At 31.4% G+C, this 18,655-nt stretch overlaps 2 long non-coding RNA genes across 6 annotated transcripts; both read right to left on the bottom strand.

Annotated features, from left to right (window-relative positions):
- Positions 1-1,373: 1,373 nt before the first annotated feature.
- LOC145325769 (uncharacterized) lies at positions 1,374-16,375 on the bottom strand. 5 transcript variants are annotated; one of them, XR_013881589.1, is made up of 15 exons: positions 16,146-16,375; positions 15,493-15,622; positions 14,503-14,587; positions 13,974-14,059; positions 13,636-13,773; positions 12,642-12,827; positions 12,340-12,436; positions 11,864-11,993; positions 7,483-7,768; positions 5,715-5,784; positions 5,146-5,198; positions 3,995-4,068; positions 3,108-3,247; positions 2,607-2,744; positions 1,374-2,127 (listed from the first exon to the last, which is right to left on the bottom strand). It is a non-coding gene; the product is annotated as an uncharacterized LOC145325769 (long non-coding RNA). The 5 variants fall into 5 exon arrangements; XR_013881587.1 differs by having other exon boundaries at positions 13,978-14,054; positions 16,146-16,373; XR_013881585.1 differs by having other exon boundaries at positions 13,978-14,059; positions 16,146-16,371.
- A 593-nt stretch (positions 16,376-16,968) lies between these two features.
- LOC145325770 (uncharacterized) lies at positions 16,969-18,608 on the bottom strand. Its single transcript, XR_013881590.1, has 2 exons — positions 18,205-18,608; positions 16,969-17,725 (listed from the first exon to the last, which is right to left on the bottom strand). It is a non-coding gene; the product is annotated as an uncharacterized LOC145325770 (long non-coding RNA).
- Positions 18,609-18,655: the final 47 nt, after the last annotated feature.

Below are 18,655 nucleotides of genomic sequence, written 5' to 3'. Positions count from 1 at the left end.
GAACCGGTTCTCATTCATTCTGAAAAATCATGTATAGCAGCGTATTATAGACAGTTTTCGCGCCTCGAGATTAACATAACTGGTTTTAATCATATTTTTTAAAATTTTAATATCTGTAAAGATGTCTGTAATACGATGCGACAAATAACTTTTAAAGAACAAAAAAATATGATATTTTGTCAAAGCAATATGGTTTGATAAATTATTTATTTTGATAAATGAAAATTTGCCTCAAAAATGTTCAATTAAACACAGGCTGATATGGGCTCGGGTTCAATCAGGATACAGTTACAGGGATAAGACAGTGGCCGATATATTGATGTACATCCCCAATGATGATACACAAAATTACCTCTTCTACACATTACAATTAGTGGTTGAAGCGTTTGGACAATCAATTAAATTAACCTACCAATCAAAATTTAATGGAAGTCCCCAAGGTTATTGAGTCAACAAATAAGAAAACGTTGTTATTAGACTTTGGGGACTATTGTTAAGATTATCAATGTTTAGTCTGAAAAAATACCCATTTTCAGGGATATAGGGTTTGGGCGATGGGAAATTAATACAATTTCGGAGTTTAAAATATTTCAGTTAACTTCATCTGTTTGGAGCATAACAAAGTTAGCGGCATTCTTGCAATAGTACCCAATTTTTTAAAAAATAAACCCGAAATAATCAAAGTTGCGCTTGTTCAAGTACCCATAGTCCAAGTCACTGAGAACAATCATTTTTAAATTCATTGTACCATCCCGTCCTTTTAATAAAATGCTTCGCTGTACCAACCCCTGTATATGTATCTATCCACCTTTATAGGGAAGAAAAATATAGGCAATTTCCCACAAAGCTTTAGTGAACATTTGCTAAACCGGCTTCTCAAAATATGGGTATTAAGAAGCCAAGGTAAATCTCTAATGCAGAAGCGTGCAAAAGGTTTTTAAGGAAACCAAAATCGAGGAGGGTATAAGGGATGTGAGCTTTAGGGGGTTGTATTACAGACAACAAGAGGGTGTATTTTTTAGTATTAGGGAGGTGGTTACACCCCCCCTTGGTGTCCACTCACTCACTCAATGGTGTCCCTGAATTGGCGGGCCAAATCAAATTTCAGGGAGTGTGTGTCTTTAAACCCTCCTTGGCTGATAATAGAAGGTTGTCGACATATTTTTAGTACTACAGTTGTTATGCCGAAATAAAAACAAAACAATTTTTTACCCCCTCCACACCTATCTACTTAATAACCATATGTTGGGAAGGCGTCAAGTGGTCCATAACTACTTGGAGGGAAAGTCCCTGAATGGATCGTCTTTTTCCCTTAAACCGATTCTATGAATAACTTGTAGAGTAGCTTTACTAGGGAAAAATCCAACCCATACTTTAAATTGTGTATTTCTTACTAATGAAAATAAAAGACTATAAAAATATTATCAAAATTAGACAAATCTAAAACAATTTAATATAATTTTTAAGTAAAAAAGCATGTATAAAGACCTATTTATTAAAATGGGGAAATAAGATTTATAAAACGAAGACCCTATAATGAAATGTTAGACAATAACCCTTTTAATAGAATGGTCATAATACAGCTAAAAAATTATTAGCAAATATTGTCAATATAAATTAACATTAGTAAAACAACACAAGAATCATAAAATTAGAGGTTTCGTGATAAACAAACTAAATTAAAAGAATGAAAATTTGTAAAATAAAAGAGGACATTGAAAAAACATTACTAGAAAAACTAATTTGAAACCAATAGTTTAATGTATTCTTGATGTAAAATAAAATAAAATGTGATCTTACTAATTTATGAAATGAATATTGTGATTTAGTTGAGATATGCACACACTTTTAAATGCAAAATCTTAATAATCAGGTCGCCAATTTCTATAAAACATAAAAATCAACACAAAAATAAAAGTCATCCTTTTTGTCTCTCTTTTTTCCTAAGGCTTCAGGCCTATAAAAGTAAACCTGGAAGAGAGAAACAGTCAGTCGTTTTACGGAATTATTATATCACACAAACTCTTTTTAAAATTCTAAAATTTAAGGGAAGACTCCCTTCTCTTGCTTTGGAATTTTCTTGAGGGTCCTGGCGGCTCAAACTTAGGATTTTCATTTAAAACACACCTAAAAAATAAAAGTTTTTGTTAGATAAATTCATAATACTTTGTTAAATAAATTATAGAATATCATTTTGATGTTGGTCAATTGAGATAAATTTAAGGACAGGGCCTTCTTAGGGCCTAAAGGCTTAGGCATCCGGACGGATAGTTATCTCCAAGTTTTCTTCTGAAGAGAACTCCTATAGCGCGGTACTAGGTACCAGCAAGTCGCAAGTCACTACGGGGCTAAATAGGAATAACACAGGGAAGATACGGTGGTGGCTCGGCTACCAACGGTTGATGATAGCTCGCTATCTGACGGCCGGTACTAACAACTGGATCCTCCCCCAGCTTCTGAAGTATAGGAAAGTTGGAGATCGTTATCTTTTCGGACAATTTAACATTTTCGGATTAGAACTCTGAATAAGTTCACGTCTTAAAGGTAGTTTTACTTTGCTAATACTCTGGAAGATCGGTTCGGGGCTAGCCTAGTGATTTTCTTACCTGACAAAGGTACCTAACAAAGAACTTCACGCCTCACGGGGATACAGGCAGCAGAACGGAATATTGTAGTCATGTTCGCATGGCTCTAGTAATCACAATAGATACTTCCAGTCCAAAAGTGTTGACAAAGTTAGTTACCTAGGAATAAAAGAATTCTTAGAATAAAATAACAGTATAAAGTTATCAGTAATGTTTTAATACCATTTTCGGAATAGGGCTTATAGGCAAAAGACTATCCCTTAAGTATATTTGGGTTTAGGATCGGTGTAAAGTAATACCACCATTCTAAGGTTAAATATATTTGTCAAAACAGGGATTAATGTGTCGCTGATCTGGAAAGGAGACATTGGTGAGAGATTGTAGTCCTGTGATAAAGGATTGCATTTGTCCCTGGAACCCGGAGGCGACCCATAAAATTGGTTCCGTTACCGGATAAACCCAGGTAAGATTTAACTTTTTCCTTTTAGGAGGGAGAGGGCAAGGCCACTAAATAAGTCTTACCAGTAAAGCATCCATAAAAGCACAGCTCTTCATTGACAAACAATCATTCCATGTGTAGTGCAGCAGAGCATAGGCCACGCACAATGGTGCTCCATTTATCTTTGATTTAGGCCTCATTCCATGTGTAGTACAGCAATAACCTAAAATGGATGATATTATTATTGATCAATTAGAAGATGAAATATTAAATCCTCCACCTTATAATCCAGAATATGAACCTGGATTAAATAATGCAGTAAATCATTATCTAAGACTGGAGGAAATACCTAGTGCTCATGTTAGGCCTGAGATTCACTCAGCAACAGCAATGCTTGTCTTAGGCAATAGGCGACAAAATCGCATATTAAATAGGCCTCAAATACATTTACAGGACACTCCTCCCATACATGAACATGAGCCAAATATTCAAGTAATAAAACAAGAAAATAATGGCAATAAACCCCAAAATAAAAAAGTAGTTAAACCAACTTCAGATTTTTCGGGTTATGAGTCAGAATCTAGCTATTATAGTGAGGATTTTGACAGACAAAAAAGTAAAAAACATTCTAAAAAAAGGCCTGACAGAATGTATGATCCACTTAACCCATATGGCAATGAGGACCAAAGACGCCATGAACAACATCATGATAGACATGAAAATCGTTATAAACACGATAAAGACAAAACTAAGTCAAGTAAAGAAAGTCAAAATAAAAGAGACAATAGTGACAAAGAAGACAGGCATAAAGACAGACAGAACTTCTCTAGGCCAAAGAGAATGAATAGACGTAGTAACAGTAGTGGCCCTAGCCCTAGTTCTAGCTCTTCAGACACGGAGTTAGATAGAAGGACTCCATCTACCAATAGAGATAACAGAAATAGAGAGACAAGACAAGAAAATAACTTACTTGGAAATATCTTATCTGAATCTCAAATGTGGCAACTTAAACTTCTCCTTCATGAAAACACATCCATCACTGACCTAAATACAGCAAAAATAATTAATCTCATACCAAATAATTTAGTGTGGGGCAGTTGTCAACACGAACGTATTCACAGACAAGTCAAAATATTGGGTAAAATCCCACCCCAATATGGAGAAAAAACTAACAATTACACTTTTTTTAGCACTTTTAAATATTTGGAGGAATATGAGATCCCTTTTACTCATAGTTCCTACAACAATATTCTCATTCACTATTTTAATGAAGAATCAAGGAATAAACTAGATATTCTAGAAATAGATCCTAATGCCCTTAGTGCTCAGGATTTTGTAAAATCGATCCTAACTACCATAGGTGCAGAATTACTCAACCCACATCAATATGAGAAACAATTCTACACTTATAGATTCACTGCTGAAGATGAAGACAGACCAAATAAAATAATAGTATATTTGGCAGCCATGTTGCAAAAAACAGGCAATAGTCATGAAAATCAAATGGCTAAACTTAGGGAGAAAATATGTACCTATTTGGTACCACCATTATTGCAATCTGCATTTTTGACATCCACCAATGTTCCTTACATTACTAAAGAGACAATCTTAAGCTGGTTTAGCAATAACAGAAGCTTTTATAACTCAGCCATTGAGAGAAAAAGAAAATTAGACAGACAAAAAAATGCAAATGTAAACCAAGTAGAAAAGGAAAAAACTTGTGAGCATTGCCAAAAGCCTCACTATACTAGATACTGTTTAAAACATCCAGATGAAGCAGTTAAAAAAGCAAATATGGAATGGTGGTATAAAAAGAATAAAGAAAAAGCTAACAGTATAGTTTGTTTATTGTGTAATTCTGACACCCATGGTAGTGGGGAGTGTTTCACTTTCCCTAATGTCAATCCCTCCAAAGACCAATGCCCACGCTGCTTAAATTATGGTGTATCAAGATTATACCATCCATTGTCGGCGTGCAAATTCCCGCCAACAATGGAAAAAAACTAGTAGGGCAGCCGAGTATTTCTCAAGAAAGCAAAAACATACAATTACAGATAAAAATACCACAAGTTACGGATTCTTGGGACATACCCGGCACCCCTATTCTAGGAAAAAAATCACCTCAGAATCAATCTGGTCCCAAAATCAACATTTCTTTGTCCATTCAGATAAACCTGAAAAATTCGGATATTGATTATCAAAATGAAAATATAAAAATTAAGAATGTTGAAGTACTAGAATGTTCGACTACCCAAAATAGTGTCAATAATAATACCCAAAATAGTGTAAATAGTAATAATACTAATAAGCTAATAGAAAATATATTAATGGAAAGTCAAACATCTAATACTTCAACATTAAACTGTTCGTCTATAGACAATGATTTAAAAATAATAGAAAACTCTGTTGTTAATAATCCAATAGATAAAATTAATCCGCCAATAATTACCAATATAAAAGAAAATGTGTATAACACAAAATTGGATAAATCCCCTAATTACGCGACGGATCAAAAAATAAGTCAAAAAATTGAAAAATTATCTAGCAATAAAATTTCTGTTAATTTGTCTCAACAATTGCTATGCCCAGAGGTACAAATAGACAAAGTCGATTTAGAAAATAGTTTGGGGCAAAAAGAGGAAATAGACGAACAGATAAACATCAGTAAAATAAAAAGCAAAGAAAATTACCCTGAGGATTTAGATGAGCAGAAAATTGACTACTGCAAAACAGTACAGTCCTCTTACAACACTGACATATCTGAAAACAATAGAATTAAAGAAAAATCAGATTTTAAAAGTGCATTGTGCATGAAAAATGGGGCCAGAAACACAAAGGCTTTATCATGGCTCCAATATCTTGAAGACTTTCCTTCTCAAAATAAATTCATGACAATCATGTTGGTTCTACTAACAAGTATGGTGATTGGTAGTACTCTTGCTTCATTTGGCTTATTATTTTTTATCATTGCATACATTAGTATGTCAAATGAGAGATTATTACTCATTGCCATGACTGAACGCGGAACCAACAGGATTGATATGAATAAGCATGAAACAAAGCCGGAGTCTAAGCCAATTAAATCGAGCAACCGTTTAATTAAAACCCTAAATAAATTAATTAATGTTTTAAATTATATTAGGGTTTATCTAGCTAAAAAGATAAGGTATAAAATAGCCATTATCCAAATGTTTTAAGAATCTCCAAATCCCATTCTTAGAACTATACAATGAGACACAGAGTTTCATTAATAAATTTATAGTATAAATGTATAAAGAGCATATTATTTTATTTCCAATTGCAAAGACCTAGAGCGTTGCAGACGAAAAATAATCTCATTAAATTTTGCTTTCTAAGTATAGCTGTCTAATGCTTTTTACTGCTTTTTGAAAAAGAAAGGGACAATTTTAGTAAAAAATTATCATTTCTGTCTAAACTTATGTGAAGTATCTAGAACTGCCATTATATTCATAATCATCTTTTTCGATTTACAATACTACCTTTTTAAACCTAGTTATTTGTGATTAATAAGACATTTTTTTCCAAATGATATGAATACTTTGTAGCAAATCAAAATTATCAAGTTTTTAGTGACATCTAGCGACAAATGTAGAACTAATATGTTGCAGATGTTACCAAATTTGGTTTTTGCCAGTATTTACGTTGTTATCGGCAAATTAACTATGTCCTTATTTCAATTATTGGGTTATTGTCAGTTTCAAGAAATCAATAGATAATTTTCAAAATAATTTTTAACAAATGAACAGTATTTAAACTATGCAAAAACGAAATTAACTAGGCAAAATGCAGAAATCATTATAGCTGAAACATAGATGTCCAAGTAAAGGGGTAATGGTGTATTTGTCCCTTACACCCCTCAAGTTTTTTTAAATACCTTACATTACTCACCTTGAACATATAGAAATCCTCATTTTACCCCCATGCTAAGCAAAAAGCTTGGGCGTCCTTGAGTTAACATTAGTTTGCAATTTGCTCTTGGTTCTTTTGCCAGCACCCGGCTGTATTTACATTTTTGAATGATTCAGCTTATTTCAAAGACCCAACCAAAAGTCGTGTAAAAGGTCTTTGAGAAGGGGTGGTTGTTACATATACTATTTATTGCTCTATATACATTACTTTAATGCTTTATTTATAAAAGGCAAGAAAAAATAATAAAAAGAGTTGAACAAGAATAGACATGATTATAACTATAAAGTAGGGCAATTATGTGTGCTTAATAAAATGAACAAATTCAGCAGAAAATTAAAAAATAATTACAGACGACAATTCTAGTTTTAGAGCAGATATGCTCTCTAGTATTTATCAAGTACAGACATATCTAGTTATGTAGCAAGCTGCAACATACAATCAAAATTATAAAATAACTCCCCACAAAACTGCAGAAAACATATAACCTAGAGATAAATTTTTCTTGCTTAAAAAACAATAAATTCCTACCTGCCTATACCTCCATTAGTATCCTCAAGCCCTTCACTCTTTTTGGAAATATGTGGCTGGCTAAGCTCGAGCACCACTCCCCATCTCCAAGTCAAAACAGGTTCCTTAACTTCGGAGATACATTTCTTTCAGTCAGCAGGGTAAAAGATACAAATCTGCAGACAAAAACCGGTAAAATCTGCGGAGGTCCCAAGGGAGGAATCTCACAAATAACCAATTTCAGTTCTACTGTTTCTTCAACAAAAACTCGATCCTCCAACCACAGGATATTGAACAGGCATGATACCTAAAAATAAAATACAAGAATTAGTAACAAATAAATAAATAAGCTATTAAATTTTTTTGTAATAATCAGAAAACACCACACAATAATAAATTAGAATGACACCATACTTTTGAAATAATAATTGGAAAAAACTTACTAACAGAAATGTGTCATCCAAAATTACAAGACCTTATTAAATAAGCATGAACTTAATCCCAAAAGAAATAAAAATTTCCATAAGAAAAGTCTAACTAAATCCAATTTCCATAAATTATGTGTTTATGTAGCAAAATAGTCCAACAAATTTATCATCCATTGTCTTATCCCTTTAGATCCTTGTATAATTAAATCCAATTTTCATTAATTATGAGTTAATAAACTTCCAACAAAATATCGTCCATTGTCTTATCCCTTAAGATCCCTGAAAATAAGCCTAATTTTAGCTAATAATTTTTATGAAAATGAATTTATAAATTCTGAGGTTTATGACCTAGTTCTGAACACATGTGTTGATTTTTAGACATGTGTGTTAAAAATCGCTCCAAAACATACATTTAATTCAACTTTTTACAAACTTTTAAATACATTAAATTGATTATCTTGAATTTTCAACTGCAAATTATACAACTTTATAAGACTGAACTGATTAGGCTCTCTATCTGGTATAAGTTTGATTTAAGTTTCACTTTAGACTTAAAGATTTTATCTTTTTTTTTTAGGCTTTACAATTTTTAAGGTAAACCACAGTTTTTCCATTACAAAATAATTTTAATAAGTCATACATGATAAATTACCACCTGATACCTCTAAAACCAATGCTTATTTCTCCATTTTTAACTAAACTTTTAAACAATTTTGATACATCCCAATCACTAATTAATAATTTTCCTATTCTTAATCAAAAAAGGCTAAATTAATCCGGGATAAAGGAATAAACAGAATCTTTAATGATTTTTAAATATTTTTTAGAATAAACAATCAGAGTGTGCATTTCCTAAAGACGAGAAGTTATTAGCCGCGGCTGTAAAGTCCCGCAAATACAGCGTCACCGCTCAGGGTGGTTCTACCACCTGTATTTGTCAGGGCATTCCCGCCTATCCCAGCCACGCTCAGGTGGACAATTGAGAGGATTGACAATGGCTGATAATTTTTCAGGAAGGACAGCTCCAATTGAAGGGGAAAATAATTATATTGGGCAATATGAAACCTATCCCGAGGGACAATACCAATCTGTCCTAACCAAAGCCTTAAGGAAGCTGATGTTATCAGCTGAACACATAGATTTCCCATCCAGAGAACTAATGCAATTGGTTGAGAGGAATTTGACCGTTTATACCCCAAAATACAGACGTCCAATTACCCCATCTGAAATGATAACTTTGTGTCCTAATCAATGTAGTCGATGTTAAGAGATAGCATTGTGGCAAGCTAAAATGATTAACTATTAACAACCTTTCGTTCTTCTATAAGCTAATTAAAATATTGTTCATACTTTTTACAGCACTAAGCATCTATGGCATTGTAAAAGGTTTTAAGAACCTAAATATGAGTTTAAGCTTTTCCCTAAGAATATTCTTATAGGGGCGCAGCCAATAGTTGTATCATTGTGTAAAGAATAGGGCCTTTATGCTTTGAAACATGTATTTCTTAGGATGTGTAGATAAAATGGCGAGTTTTTTCGTATATTTTTGGCCTAAACAAAGAATATTTCTAAATGCAGTTTATTTTTTGAAATTAGTTGTTTATGGAAAGTAAATTGAATTTTTATAGTAAAATTTGAAAAACTTTATATGATAAAAACTTTTCTGAGGGTTCTAATATTATTAAACTGATAGATAGAAAATTAAGGAAATGCTTTGCTCCGAAATAATATAATTAAAATTTTTGTGTAAATGCATAAATATAGTGTTGAAAAAAGTTGACACATGTCAAGATAGAAAACAGACCTCATCAAAATTATTTTAGTTTTAATTTAAATAATGCGTATTTTAAAAGTACAATTTGCAATATTTAAACACACACACGCAAGCCTAAGATAAATTAATAACAATTTCTAAGATTTAGGACAACTTAATCTTAAATTACTTTCTAACATTTCTTGAAAGCAGTTTTTAAATCGATTTGCCTTAAAAATAAATTTTTTTTCTTATTCTCTTTAAAATAGGAAGATAAAAACGCCGAATAATTTTTCTGTCAATTTTGGCAAAATAATAGACAATTATTGGAAAAATTCGTTTTCGTGCGCATAAAAACAATCAAAATTTTTGCGTAATAGAATAGGTTTTAAGCTATTTTTGTAATTTTTTTATTTCTTTACATATCCTCAGTGTTTATGGTACGATTTCCAGATTTTTTTTTAGTTGCAAAATAAAATTTCCTGTTGTTTAAAGAAAACAGACAAGACGATCAGACTTCCTTTTTGCAGGTTTTTGGCTATTTCTATATTTTTTACATTTTCCCCCATATTTTTGGTATTTTTGGACCAGTCTTAAAACTCTTTAAGATATCATGATCAAAATAATTCTTCCCATAGTTATGAGCATCCTTTATGTAAGTTACTTTGACCGACAACATTATATAAATAAAAACAAGTTTTAGTGTTTATTTTACCCAATAAATCAATTAATAAATACACTACAAATCTACTTGTAAATATTACCATCAATGACCTTTTTGTGTTTCGCTAGTTATAGATGTTGTCATCCTTGTTTTGCTACATTTAAAATATTTACTTCACTTATAAATCTTCTTTCTTGTAAATTTATACATAAAAAGTTACAATTGCTAAGCCATAAAATTTTAAACTTTTAAAATGAACAAAAAAAAATATAAGGTCATTTAAAAACAAATGGGAAACTACACATATATGTTTTAAAGCAGCAATTTTACACACCACAACTCAGCTGTTTCCCAAGCCACTTAGGCGGAACACACACGCAGGCTATATAACTCTAAAATACATTATTCAACATCTAACAATAGGCACACACACACATAGCCTAGTTAGCTGTAGAGTACACTTTGCTAGGCCACTAAACTACACGCACAACCAGTGCCACCTAGGCACACACACACACACAGCCTAGCTAGTTGTAGAGTACACTTTACCAAGCCCCTAAGTGACACACAAAACTAATGCCGCCTAGGCACACACACACACAGCCTATTTAGCTGTAGGGTACACTCTACCAGACTAAACAGCGACAAGCACACACCTGCCCACTTAGCTGAGAAAAAATTAAATGAGAAAGCAGAAATCAGCTGCCTTTTTTTCTTCTAACCAAATCGGTTACACACATACACTAGTCTGGATAGCTAAAAAGCTAACAGCTGAAATAAAACAACACTATTAAAACAAACTTACAAAAAACTCTGAATTAAGAAAATATCAAACAAGCTGGATGGCACATGCACATTTCACACAACATAAAAATAGAATCAACATAAATAAACTAAGACTTTACTTATCAATATTTTTTTTTACACACACCTTGATTTTTCACCTTACACGACACTCCTTAATGAAAACAAAACACCAAAGCTATCAGTATAAAACAAAAAAGCGATATTAATTCTTTCTCTCTTTCTCTCGACCCCTCTCTTTATCACTTTCTTTCACTCTTGTCTTAAATCTATAAGTCAAAAGGCCAATGTCTCTTATGTCAATTACACTATAGAAAGACAGAAAATAATGCCTTATATGTTTTATACAAAATGATATTAACAAAATAAATTTAAGTTTTTAAAATATAAACCACCCTCCCAACTCCCAACAAAATGAACTGAAAAATAAAGCAACTAATAAAAATCACTCTCAAATTTATCTCTAACTTATATTAAAACCCCTCCAATTGAGCAAAATTTTTTTTGCAAAGGGGGAGAAGTTATTTTGCTAAGCAAATAACTATCTAATTATAAAAATATCAGTCACATATTCTGCTTACATTAAACAAAACCTAATCTTTTGCTTCACCTAAAATAAGAATAAGCATGCATGTATCTTATCCCCCAAAAAAAATAATTAAGGGGTCTTCTTTTAGCTTCACAATCCTATAAAAAGGGATGGGAGCACCATAGGCCCTAAAGGACCAAAATAGAAGCAAAAGGAACACCTACCTAGAAAATCAGTGTACAGGCTACTCCGTCTGCAATCAAATATAGGGCGGACATTCACCAGTTACTTGATCAGCAATGCAATGTTGGAACCACAGTTGTTGTATTAAAACTGGGAGCCGAGGAGATATGACTGAAAAAACAGAAAAAATAAATATTAAATCAAGCTAAAAAATATCCTACAAAATATAAACTGTAGTAGATAGGATTCTTCGAAAAAGAAAAGCACACAGAAAATAAGCCAAAAGACATTCACACTTAAAAAATTACATCTAAAAACATTAGGATTTAATTATCTGCACTACACTCTTGTTCTACTCTTGTTCAGAATACTTTTTTTCTCATCATAAAATCCATTATAAATATAAACCAATTTTTTTATCATTCTATGAAAACTTATACAGCTCATAAATTACGAACAAATAAAATATTTTAAATTAATACCCATCTAAATTGAGTCTAAATGATAATATCATTACCTCATAACTGCTATCTTAAGTAAATTTTGTACACCAACAACAAAGCCCAATAAGTGAGAAAACGGCAGAACAAATAGCTAAACAGCTACATGATAATCTAAAACAAAGAAAAAATAATTGTAAAATGAGACAATAATGAATAAGACAATAGTAAAAAACCAAAAAACTTTGTAATTAAAACACCATTATTTTAAAATTAACAACAAGATAAAATTATTAGTTGTTTTGAAGAAACACAGTCTCTTATCCAATATTAAATATGAGTTCGATACTTAAAAATTCATCAAAGAATTATAACTTACCAAATAAAATAACAAAACCAAATTAGAAAGGATCTCCTACATCGTCATCCCACAAATAGCGGCAAACACCACGCTTCTTGGAACCTTGTTCCAGGACAGGAACATTCTGCTCCATGTAGGTTGTCTTGGCGGATAAATAGCGGCCCAAACAAATCCCAAAAAATCTCATCTTCTTTCTCAAAACAACTGAAAAATAAGAACAATTAAAAAATATTAAAATAGCTATACAATTTTAGAAAAATCAATCTTTTAAGTATCGGTCTAATACTCCATATATCTATTGTATCATTAAAAAAGCTATAATTTAAAAGTGAAAGAGGATGTTGCTCTTATGATGTAAAAAAACTTGGCAAGGTGTCTAATCACGTTGTCGTTGGTGTGCAGTGCATAAATCTAAAAAACGTTTTATTCTTTGCTCAATAATCTTTTATTGGAAGAAAAAACAGCTTTTTGGACTACAACACTACCACACCACCTCCTAAATTAAATCAAAATATCCATGTTTTTAAAAAATGTAAAGCTAAGATAGATACACACTCTACTACTTTAATTGGAACAATAATAATATTTAATAATTTTATTCCAGGTTTCTAACTCTTTTATTATAGGATAACACCAGAAAAAACAGCTAGTAATCATCAATTTCCTAGGATCCGAAAATGGAGAACCATATCAGTCTCATACTTGAGACAAAAAACCAACGAATGACTGTTAAAGACTAAACTACTAAAGACTTCAAATATTTTGAAATGGTCCATTTTTATCTCTTCCTAACAAAAATACTCAAAAAAGAAGACGGCAATTAAAAGTTTCGATATCTTCAATCAACCTTTTTCTCCCCTGTAAAGAATATTAAAAAACTTTCCTTTTTTCAACTATCAGAGAAATAGGGATAGGAAACTCAACAGAGAGCTGAAAAATTTAGGTGAAAAACACTCAAATAATATATATTTCCCATTCATAATTTACCCATTACATGCAATGATATACTTACTTTGTATGTGTACCACAACCCACTAGTTGGAGATGTAGCAGTGCGGCAGGTGTCCCAGAATAAACAGCTGACAGTGGAACAGTCAGGGAAGCTTTTCATACTCGTTTATTCAGGTGGAATACAGCGGTTCTAAACAACCTAAAATAAAATAACAAAATTAGGTTGTTATAAATGAACTACAAATAAAACAATAAAGTATAATACATAAATAAAATACTAAAGTTTGCATTGCTTTGTTAATTTCTTTTTAAAGTCTTTTTTCGATTTAGGGCTTTTCAGAATAGTACATTTCATTAAAACAATCCAATGGTTCATTAGTCAAAGAATGAAAAACTTACTTACATAATTAGGTGATATTTGGATAGGCCGCAATCTACACTATAACTTTGATTCCAAATTTCATTAGGTAGCCAACCAATCTTTTCTTAAAAGAAACAAAATAAGTTGTTGAAAACTACTAAAATTGGAAATAAAAAAGTTCAAATTGTTTTTATAAATGCTTTGAATTGATTTAAATTGCGTATTCTGTACTAAAATATAACAATTTTCTTTAAGTTTTTATGTAGACTGTTTTCCCTTGCTTTAGTAAGATGGCCGACGGGCGACGTTAGACTGATACAACGAATATAGAGATTTGAACCTTTTGCGCGTCATAGGTTAATCACATATATAGATTGGATAATATTTTTCTCATTTTTATTTTCTACAAAATTAAATATTCTTTGCAAAAAATGAATTTGAAAATAAAAATGGCTTTTGCATTAAACAATTACATTTTAGTATAAATTTAAGTTTTGTAAGTAATTAACATTATTTCCGACACTTAATTTTTGCTCTGTGGTGAAGAAATAGGTTGCGTGACTTTACCTTGACATATTTTAAATCATTAAACTTTAGTCTTGTTAGGGAAGCCTTCTCTCAGTCTTCGTGGGGTGATTTGACTGGATTCCTCCTAAATATAAAACAGTATGGCTACCAGGGAAACTTATACTTGTATTAATAATAAAAGAATTAAGACTCTATGACAATCTCTCAATATTTAATGCCTATTTTGGGAACTTTCTGATGACTCATGACATCGAGAGATTGAAACTAATAAGTGAGAACAAAACTGGGAATATGATATTGCTTGAAATTTATGCAATAGCAACTAACTTTAGGGTCTTTTTGACTGTATAGTCGGGTTTTTAGCTATTTTTTTTATAAGAGGACTTTTTAAGAGTTTATTACTTATATCTGAAAGGATCTAAGTAATTTTTACAAAATTAGAGCCGACTATGAGATAAATGTAAAATACTTAATATACCTACTAGCGGTTACGCCCTTAGAAGCCTCTAGGGGCAATTAATGTGTGAGGTCTTTTCACCCATAATAGTTTACAACCTTTCATAGACATATAAGAAGCTTCATTGTAAAGGTGAACCATATCGGTTCAGCGGTTAGCGAGATCTTTCGCTACAGACAAAAAAGGCTTACTACTTTATAAAATAGGATAAAATCAATAAAATAAGTAGCTTTTGCTAACGCGTAAAAAGAACTATAACAGTTTAAAGAAAACTGCTCTATGACTAGATATGTAAACTAAAATAAAGTAACAATAGTAATTGTTGGAAAGATATTTGGCCCATAACAAATAAACTGAAACAACCCAGCTGCTCTTTAAAACAATTTCCCAAGAAGTTGATGTGGACCTTATATTTTTTTTTTCAACACTCATAATGTTATATAATGTACAACTAGTAGAAAGGAGATGAATATGACGAGGCTATCATATTTGTCCACTTGACATTAGTTCAATAATGTAAAACTAGTGTTTTAAAGGTCATAAATAAAAAAGATTACAAATTTGGTACCCACCAAATTTAAGCGCCAGAGCTGCGACCACGAGGCAAACCAAGAACAAAATGGCAGCCAAAAAGCGTTGCCTACTGTGGGGTCGACCAAGGAGACCCAAGACAAAAACCGCTCCTAACTTCAGCAAAAGCGCCTGAAAAAATAAAAAGAAATATTAGGTTTTTTTCCAAATTCTAATTCTAATTTTAAAATAACTCATAAAATTCTAATTTTAAAATAACTCATAAAATTCAATCATTGAAATAATTGTGTTCAGGTCATAATTCAGGAATGATTGCAATCCTATGAAAAAATAAAAACTTAAAAAAGATACTTTGATAAATACGTGTAAAATTTAGTCTAATGGAACATTTATTTAAGGATTTACAAAAGGAAGACTAAATATTATGCAAATTAACATCTGTATTAATCTAAAAACAAAAACAAAAAAATATGAACTTTGGAAAAATAGTGACAAAATGACCAAATTTTTATAAAGATAATTGTTTAATGTAATGTCTTTCTAATTTTTAACTCTTCCCGATAAAAATGGATTAATAAATAAGGGATAAAAAATATAAAGACAAATTATGTAATAATAGTTTAAATTGCTAAATAGTCAACGCATAAAGAAATTAAATTTTAGCCTTAAGAAACAAAAACAAAATTTAGTTTACCAGTAATGGTGTACTTATTTCTTCATTAATCAACGCCTTTTTGTTTCAACATTTTTACCAGCCAAAGCCGAGTACACCCAATTTTATCAGCTTGGTTCAACATGATAATCTAAACAATATGTTACAATTGAATTCTAACTTATAAAATGCATATTATAACATGTACATATATAAATATAATCACGAAGGCTTTTATGAAACTTTTACCGAAATTTTGAGGGAAAACTAATATTTATCACCAAAAAGAAATTAGCCGTTTAAAAAATTATATATTTTTATCATATTTTTCACTGAATAGAGCCTAAAAAGGCATTTTTTAGCTTAATTCTTCCCTTTTTAAAAAATGAAAAATTTCTAGCGTCTAGCTACCATAACAAAAATAGACGCCATTTAATGCAGTATATGTATAAAGTGTTCAAAATTTAACGCGGCATTCATTACATCCGTGCGCTTACCAATGTAGGTAAGACGACCTTAATGTTTTGATATAAGTTTTAAAGGGTCTTCTACTTTTTAACATAGTATATAAATGAATTAATTGAAAAATAACTTAAAATCATGTCTTAAAGCCATAATATTATATAAAAAATTCGTCTGTGCCAAAAAACACAAAAAAAATTATTAAAATAGTAAACAAATAATATTCTATGATTTAAAACACCTCAAAAACAAGGCTGTATGAAACACGGGTCATTTTTAGCCTCCTGAAACGTGTTATAATCGAGCTTTTCTTTTTGAGGGGGGTACATGGATCGTCTTTTTCCCTTAAACCGATTCTATGAATAACTTGTAGAGTAGCTTTACTAGGGAAAAATCCAACCCATACTTTAAATTGTGTATTTCTTACTAATGAAAATAAAAGACTATAAAAATATTATCAAAATTAGACAAATCTAAAACAATTTAATATAATTTTTAAGTAAAAAAGCATGTATAAAGACCTATTTATTAAAATGGGGAAATAAGATTTATAAAACGAAGACCCTATAATGAAATGTTAGACAATAACCCTTTTAATAGAATGGTCATAATACAGCTAAAAAATTATTAGCAAATATTGTCAATATAAATTAACATTAGTAAAACAACACAAGAATCATAAAATTAGAGGTTTCGTGATAAACAAACTAAATTAAAAGAATGAAAATTTGTAAAATAAAAGAGGACATTGAAAAAACATTACTAGAAAAACTAATTTGAAACCAATAGTTTAATGTATTCTTGATGTAAAATAAAATAAAATGTGATCTTACTAATTTATGAAATGAATATTGTGATTTAGTTGAGATATGCACACACTTTTAAATGCAAAATCTTAATAATCAGGTCGCCAATTTCTATAAAACATAAAAATCAACACAAAAATAAAAGTCATCCTTTTTGTCTCTCTTTTTTCCTAAGGCTTCAGGCCTATAAAAGTAAACCTGGAAGAGAGAAACAGTCAGTCGTTTTACGGAATTATTATATCACACAAACTCTTTTTAAAATTCTAAAATTTAAGGGAAGACTCCCTTCTCTTGCTTTGGAATTTTCTTGAGGGTCCTGGCGGCTCAAACTTAGGATTTTCATTTAAAACACACCTAAAAAATAAAAGTTTTTGTTAGATAAATTCATAATACTTTGTTAAATAAATTATAGAATATCATTTTGATGTTGGTCAATTGAGATAAATTTAAGGACAGGGCCTTCTTAGGGCCTAAAGGCTTAGGCATCCGGACGGATAGTTATCTCCAAGTTTTCTTCTGAAGAGAACTCCTATACCGCGGTACTAGGTACCAGCAAGTCGCAAGTCACTACGGGGCTAAATAGGAATAACACAGGGAAGATACGGTGGTGGCTCGGCTACCAACGGTTGATGATAGCTCGCTATCTGACGGCCGGTACTAACAACTGGATCCTCCCCCAGCTTCTGAAGTATAGGAAAGTTGGAGATCGTTATCTTTTCGGACAATTTAACATTTTCGGATTAGAACTCTGAATAAGTTCACGTCTTAAAGGTAGTTTTACTTTGCTAATACTCTGGAAGATCGGTTCGGGGCTAGCCTAGTGATTTTCTTACCTGACAAAGGTACCTAACAAAGAACTTCACGCCTCACGGGGATACAGGCAGCAGAACGGAATATTGTAGTCATGTTCGCATGGCTCTAGTAATCACAATAGATACTTCCAGTCCAAAAGTGTTGACAAAGTTAGTTACCTAGGAATAAAAGAATTCTTAGAATAAAATAACAGTATAAAGTTATCAGTAATGTTTTAATACCATTTTCGGAATAGGGCTTATAGGCAAAAGACTATCCCTTAAGTATATTTGGGTTTAGGATCGGTGTAAAGTAATACCACCATTCTAAGGTTAAATATATTTGTCAAAACAGGGATTAATGTGTCGCTGATCTGGAAAGGAGACATTGGTGAGAGATTGTAGTCCTGTGATAAAGGATTGCATTTGTCCCTGGAACCCGGAGGCGACCCATGAACACACAATGCATACTAATCATGTCCATTTGTTTTGT

Source organism: Acartia tonsa, chromosome 8 (genome assembly GCF_053477335.1).
Source record: "Acartia tonsa isolate MP-2025a chromosome 8, ASM5347733v1, whole genome shotgun sequence".
Taxonomy (NCBI): domain Eukaryota; kingdom Metazoa; phylum Arthropoda; class Copepoda; order Calanoida; family Acartiidae; genus Acartia; species Acartia tonsa.
This window is presented reverse-complemented; position numbering and strand designations above follow the sequence as displayed.